This window comes from Hemiscyllium ocellatum, chromosome Y (genome assembly GCF_020745735.1).
Source record: "Hemiscyllium ocellatum isolate sHemOce1 chromosome Y, sHemOce1.pat.X.cur, whole genome shotgun sequence".
Classification (NCBI taxonomy): Eukaryota; Metazoa; Chordata; class Chondrichthyes; order Orectolobiformes; family Hemiscylliidae; genus Hemiscyllium; species Hemiscyllium ocellatum.
In genome coordinates, this window is record NC_083454.1 from 1730593 (window position 1) to 1737831 (window position 7239).

Consider the following 7239-nt stretch of genomic DNA (forward strand, 5'->3'; position numbering starts at 1 on the left):
CCTACCCTCTCTCACCCTCCCGGCACTCCCCTCCACTCTCTCACCCTCCTGACCATCCCTCTCCTCTCTCGCCTCCGGCACTCCCCTCCACTCTCTCTCTCTTCCATCCCTTCCCTCCCCACTCTCTCCCTCCCTACCCTCACCTCCCCTCCCCTCTATTGCCCTCTTCTCCCCTCCCCCGCCCTCCCCTCCGCTCTCTCGCCCTTCCCTCCCTCTCCTCCCTCTCTCTCGCCCTCCCGGCCATTCCCTCCCCTCTCTCGCACTTTCTCGCACTCCCGGCCCTCCCTCCCCTTCCTTTCTCGCCCTTTTCTCCCCTCTCTCGCCCTCCCGGCCCTCTCTCGACCTCTGCCCTCCTCTCCCCTCTCTCTCACTTCCCTCCCTCTTCACCCCTCTCTCGCCCTGCCCTACTACCACCCTCTCACCCTCTCGGCCATCCCTCCCCTCCCCTCTCTCGTCCTCCTGGCCCTCCCCTCTCTCACTCTCCCCTTCCCTCTCTCGCCCTCCACTCCCCTCTCTCGCCCTCCCGGCCCTCCCCTTCCCTCCCCTCTCTAGCCCTCGGCCATCGCCACCCCTCACTCGCCCTCCCGGCCCTACCCTCTGCTCTCTCGCTTTTACCTCCCTTCCCCCTCTCTCGACCTCTGCACACCTCTGTCGCCCTCCCCTCTCCTCTCTCGCCCTCCCCTCCCCTCTCTTGCCCTTCCCTCCCCTCCCCTCTCTCCCCCTCCTGGACCTCCCCTCCCCTCTCTCACCCTCGGTCCTCCCCTCCCCTTTCTCGCCCTTGGTCCTACCTTCCCCTCTCTCGCCCTCCCTTCCCTCCCTCTCCCTCTCCCTCTCTCTCACCCTCCCCTCTCTCGCCCTCCCCTCCCTCTCTTCCTCTCCTCCCTCCCTCCCCTCTCTCGCTCCCTCCTCCCTCTCTTCCACCCCTCCCTACGTCCCTTCTCTCGCCCACCCCTCCCTCCTTCTCCTCTCTTGCCCTCTCCCTCTCTCTTGCCCTCCCGTCACTCCCCTCCCTCACCCTCTCCTTTCTCGCCCACCCCATCTTTCGCTCTCCCCTCTCCTTCCTCCCCTCCCCTCTCTCGCCCTCCTCCTCTCTCGCACTTGCCTCTCTCTGCCCTCCTCTCCCTCTCCCTCCTCCTCTCTCGGGCTCGGTTCTCTCGCCCTACAGTCTCTCTCCCTACCCTCTCTCGCCCTCAGCCTTCCGTTTCTTGTCTTCCCCCTCTCAAACTCGCACCTCCCTCGCCCTCTCCTCCCTCTCCCCCTCTTCCCTCTCCGCTCTCTCTCGCCCTCCCCTCTCTCCTCCTCTCTCGCCCTCTCCCTCCCTCCCCTCCTTCTCCCCTTCTCTCACCTTTCCCTCCCTCCCTCTCGACCTCCCCTCCCTCCCCTCTCTCGCACTCTCCTTCCCTCTCCCCCTCCCCTCCCTCCCCTCCCTATCCCGCTCTCTCTCCCGCCCCTCCCTTCCTTACCTCTCTCGCCCTCTCTCTCTCACCCTCCCCGCCTTCCCTACCCTCTCCCTTCCCTCTCTCGCCCTTCCCTCCCCTCACTCTCCCCCTCCTTCTCCCCTCTCGCACTCCCTTCTCTCCCCTCCCTCTCACCCTCTCTCACCCACCCCTCCCTCCCCTCTCTCGCCCTCTCCCTCCCTCGCCCTCCCCCTCCCCCTCCCACTCGCCCTCCCCTACCTAACTCCCTTCTCTCACCCTCCTCTCTCTCGCCCTCCCCTCCCTCCTTCTCCTCTCTCGCCCTCTCCCTCCCTCTCGCCCTCCCCTCAATCCCTCCCTCACCCTCCCTTCTCTCACTCTACCCTCCCTCACACTCCCCTCTCTCGCCCTCCCCTCTCTCGCTCCCCTCTCTCACACTCCCTTCCCTCTCTCTCCGTCTCGCCCTCCCCACCTTTCCTCCCCTCCCTTGCCATCCCTTCTCGCCTTCCCCTCTCTTGCCCTTACACCTAGACCTCCACTATCTCGCCCTCACCCCTCTCCTCTCTCGCCCTACCCTCTCTCACCCTATCTCTCACTTTCCCCCCCTCTTCTCCCTGCTCCTTCACTCTCTCCACTTTCTCTCACTCTCAAACGTCCTCAATCGGTGTCTCTCTCTCTTCCCATGTCCCTCCGTTTCTCTCTGACTAAATCTCTCTCCCTCCTGTCCCTACCTCCCTCTCTCTCAGACACACTCTTTCTCCCTGCTCCTTCCCTCTCCCTTTGACCCCGAGACTGGAGGTGAGGTGTGGTTGGTTGTGCGGCTGCGTGTGGTGGGTGGAGTGGGGGTGAGATGGGGTAGAGATGGAACTGCTGGAGGAGGCAGAGACGGGCATGACAGAGAGTGTGAGGGTGAGGGGAAAGTGAAGAGTGGAGGCAGGTGGAGAAACCAGGGTTGGGGAGGTTGGTGTGAGAGGGAGAACGAGGGAGAGTGAAAGGGGGAGGTTGAGAGAAAGAGTGAGTGAGCAGAGAGAGAGAGGGAGAAATGTTGAGTAAGAGTGGGGGAGATGAAATGGGGAGGCCAGGTTGTAAAGGGGATGGGGAGGTGGACAGAGAGAGTTAACCCCAGCTCCTGAGCTCTGGGCCCGGTGTCCTCCCCTTCCCTGAGTACCAGGACTCAGGGCTGAGTCTGTCTCTCTCCACCTCAGCTTCTCCAACACAAAGATACACAATAACATCGGGCACTCTGCTGCTCGGCACGCTTTAATCCACATTTTTATTGGTTACAAAAGAAAGTGATGGATACAGTCAGTGGGATGGTGCCTTTTCTCACTGGCCCCTGAGTTTTGAGCTGCTCCATCGCTGAAACACTGAATTGAAATGAGAAAATCCCGGATGGTGTGATTAATGAGGGAATTTGATGAATGGATAGATTTGGGTGAAGGGATATTTCAGCACATTGTTCAGCTGCTGCCTGAATTTAGTCTGGGTCACGGCATAAATCGCGGTGTTTGTGCAGCAACTGAGGAGCTGCAGCATGAAGCCCAAATCATGCACAAACCAATCGAGAAACACAGACTCATACCCAAAATCATACATCCGGGCCCATATAGGAAACAGCATTAACAATGACCATAACAGGATGAAATTGGCAGAGATCACAAACAGTAAAATGATGGATTTTTTTCTGTTTCTCATTTCAGTGTCAGACTGAGCGTCCCCATTGCTTTGAGCACGGAGTCTCCTGCGGGCTCTGCTGGTAACTAAAATGTGTCTGACAGTGAGAACATTGAGCAGCAGAATCAGGAGAAATGGGACACACGGGATTAGAATGTTGTGGAGGAACTCGATTGTGATCCAATTGAACAGCGACTGTTACATCACAAAACCAGGGGTCGTTCTGCAGGTAATACCGAGCCGTGAACATAAAATAACAGGAAATATTCTTTAAACAGCTCAGCACAGTCACTGCTCCCAGAACCCCAGCCGCCGTTTTCTCACTGCAATATTTACTTTTCAGCTTCTGGCAACAGATGGCCACAAACCGATCAAAGGTGAAAGTGACGGTGAACCAGACAGAGCAGTCAGTGGCTGCATAAAGCAGGACGGCGTGGATATTACACACAGGGATGGAGTCCCTCAGGAAATAAAACTGTTCCCGATAAACAATGGGAATGTGTCTCAGGATCAGGTCAAGGATAATGACCAGGAGATCTGCCGCTGCCATGGCTCCCAGGTAACGTCTGACACATGGAGAAAATCCACAATCTTTATAAAGCAGGACGTAGATGGTCACTACGTTAACTGTGAGGAAGGAAAACAAACCCATTATCCATCAGCCTGGAGGCAAAGGGACCCGTTTGATCGGGGACCCAGTGAGATTTTCAAATGTGACCCTGTATTCAGCGATTTATTAAAATATTGGAGCTGGAATAACAAATGGGAAGGTCGGAATTACTGACAAAAATGTGACATAAACCACAAGAAACCCTCCATCCCCAAACTCACAGAGACACATCCATAAGGACAAATGGTTTCTAGAACATTTCCACACCCTCGATCACTCGAGAGCAGACACAGGTCACTCCTTCCCAGTTCCTAATACGGAGGGTGGGAACGTTGCTGTCCTGAAGGATTCTCTCCCAGTTTCCTGAAGACAGACGGAGTTTGGGATTCCTGTATTTTGGTCTAAATTGTGGTCGATCCTGTGTCATGAAGAAATGTAAACGCTGGGAAAACGTATTCACTCCTTTAACTGCCTGAGGGGCCTTCGGAACAGTGTCTACTTCTCCCTGGAACGGGATCTCTTCCCTCGGGATCTTATCGTTTGTTAAATTCACTGACGTCCGGCCGTTCACAAACAACGTCAGTGACAGAACGTTCATGGGAATGTCAGTTATAGAATGTCGGGGACAGAACGTTCCGGGGAATGTCAGTTATAGAATGTTAGGGACAGAACGTTCCGGGGAATGTCAGTTATAGAATGCCAAGGACAGAACGTTCTGGGGAGTGTCAGTTATAGAATGTCGGGGACAGAACGTTCCGGGGAATGTCAGTTATAGAATGTTGGGGACAGAACGTTCCGGGGAATGTCAGTTGTAGAATGTCAGGGACAGAACGTTCCGGGGAGTGTCAGTTATAGAATGTCGGGGACAGAACGTTGCGGGGAATGTCAGTTATAGAATGTCAGGTGCAGAACGTTACGGGGAGTGTCAGTTATAGAATATCGGGGACAGAACTTTCCGGGGAATGTCAGTTATAGAATGTCGCAGACAGAACATTCCGGGGAGTGTCATTTATAGAATGTCGCGGACAGACCATTCCGGGAGTGTCACTTATGAAATGTCGTGGACAGAACGTTCCAGGGAATGTCAGTTATAGAATGTCAGGGACAGAACGTTCTGGGCAATGTCAGTTATATAATGTCGGGGACAGAACGTTCTGGGTAGTGTCAGTTATAGAATGGCGGAGACCGAACGTTCCGGGGAATGGCAGTTATAGAATGTCGGGGACAGAACATTCTGGGCAGTGTCAGTTATAGAATGTCGGGGACAGAACCTTCCGGGGAATGGCAGTTATAGAATGTCGGGGAAAGAACGTTCCGGGGATTGGCACTTATAGAATAGCAGGGACAGAACGTTCCGGGGAGTGTCGGTTATAGAATGTTAGGGACAGAACGTTCCGGGGAGTGTCAGTTATAGAATGTTAGGAACAGAACGTTCCGGGGAATGTCAGTTATAGAATGTCAGGGACAGAACGTTCCGGGGAATGTCAGTTATATAATGTCGGGGACAGAACGTTCTGGAGAATGTCAGTTATAGAATGTCAGGGACAGAACGTTCCAGGGTGTGTCATTTATAGAATGCCGGGGACAGAACGTTCCGGGGAGTGTCATTTATAGAATGTCGCGGACAGAACGTTCCGGGGATTGTCAGTTATAGAATGACAGGGACAGAACGTTCTGGGCAATCTCATTTATAGAATGTCAGGGACAGAACGTTCTAGGCAGTATCAGTTATAGAATGTCGGGGACAGAACTTTCCACGGAGTGTCATTTATAGAATGTCGGGGGCAGAACGTTCCGGGGACTGTCAGTTATAGAAGGTTAGGGACAGAACGTTCCGGGGAATGTCAGTTATAGAATGTCAGGGACAGAACGTTACGGGGAATGGCAGTTATAGAATGTCAGGGACAACGTTCCGGGGAGTGTCAGTTATAGAATGTCAGGGACAGAACGTTCCAGGGAATGTCAGTTATAGAATGTTGGGGACAGACCCTCCACTCCCGGCACCTTTCCCTGCAAACGCAGGAAATCCAAAACTTGTGCCGACACCTCCTCCTGTATCTCTCCAAGGCCCCTAGGGATCCTTCCATATCCGCCACAAATTCCCCTGCACCTTCACACACATCATCTACTGCATCTGCTGCACCCGATGTGGCCTCCTCTATATTGGGGAGACGGGCTGCCTACTTGCAGTACGCTTCAGGGAACACCTCTGGGACGCCCAGACCAACCACCCCAACCACCAAGTGGCTCAACACTTTAACTCTCTCTCCCACTCCACCAAGGACATGCAGGTCCTTGGACTCCTCCATCGCCAGAACATGACAACACGACGGCTGGAGGAGAAGCGCCTCATCTTCTGCCTGGGAATCCTCCAACCACAAGGGATGAAGGGTTATGGGAGGAAGGTGTGAGAATAGGTTTGAGAAACCTATCAGCGATGATTGAATGACGGAGCAGACCCGATGGGCTAACTGTCCTAATTTATGCTCCGATGTCTTATAGTCTTCTGGTCTAAACCTTAAGGATGTGACTTGCATCTCTGACAAGGTAGATTCATGTTCTTCATGAAGGTCAGAAGCTGTTCGGAATAGTTAACTGTTTTAGAATGAAGGTATTCTGGCAACTGTCGGGGTGGTGCATAATATGACATTCAGTGCAGGATCACACACCAACTGCGCTGTATTAATGTGGGGAGAGTTTATTCAAAACCTGGATCTGTCTGTCTATCAATGGGGAGTAGGGGTTGGGGTGGGTGGGTGTAACATCCGTCCAGGCACTTAAACTATCCTGAATCATGCATCCTGAGCGAAATAGCAGGCATGGAATTTATCACCTTCTCATTTACTGTTTAGAATATAAGGAGTGATTGTCTATCCCTCTCAGGGTTCAATGCAATCACCTCTTATACTCTCACAGCGCTAGAACAACCTTCAATCACTCCTCATGATGCCATTATCCCAGGGATTAATCTGCTGGAACTCCTCTTCACTCTCTCTGTGGGAAGGAGATCACTCCATATCAAGGAAAGAAAATCTGTGCACAATACCCCAAACACTGCTTCAATAACACTCTCAGGTTTGATCACAATCATTCCTTTCCTTCACTTAGCTGGCTCCATTTCTTTCGTTTGACACAGGAAATAATTCATTTGCAATGCACTGCCACTGACGTAGAATTTAAAGACATCCTGACATCTGTAGGTCAGCATCAATAACGCCAGAACTAGAGGTGCCCATGGAGATGAACATCACTCTTGGAAGAGACTCAATCACAAGGAATAGATCTAAAACAGTGAATGGCTACCTACCTGAATGGAAATGACCCGTTGGAATATGGGATGCAGGCAGAGGAAGGGAGCTGCCTTTCCTGTTGTTCTGCCCTCACTGGATCTGTGCAGCCATGGTCAGGCCAGCATGTTATGCCGATCTTGAACTGAGTGGCTGGTTCAGCTGTTCCACAGGACAATAAACAGTAAAACAAATTGCCGTGGGTTTGCAGTTAAACAGAGTCCTGACCAGAGAAGGATGACCACTGCCTTCT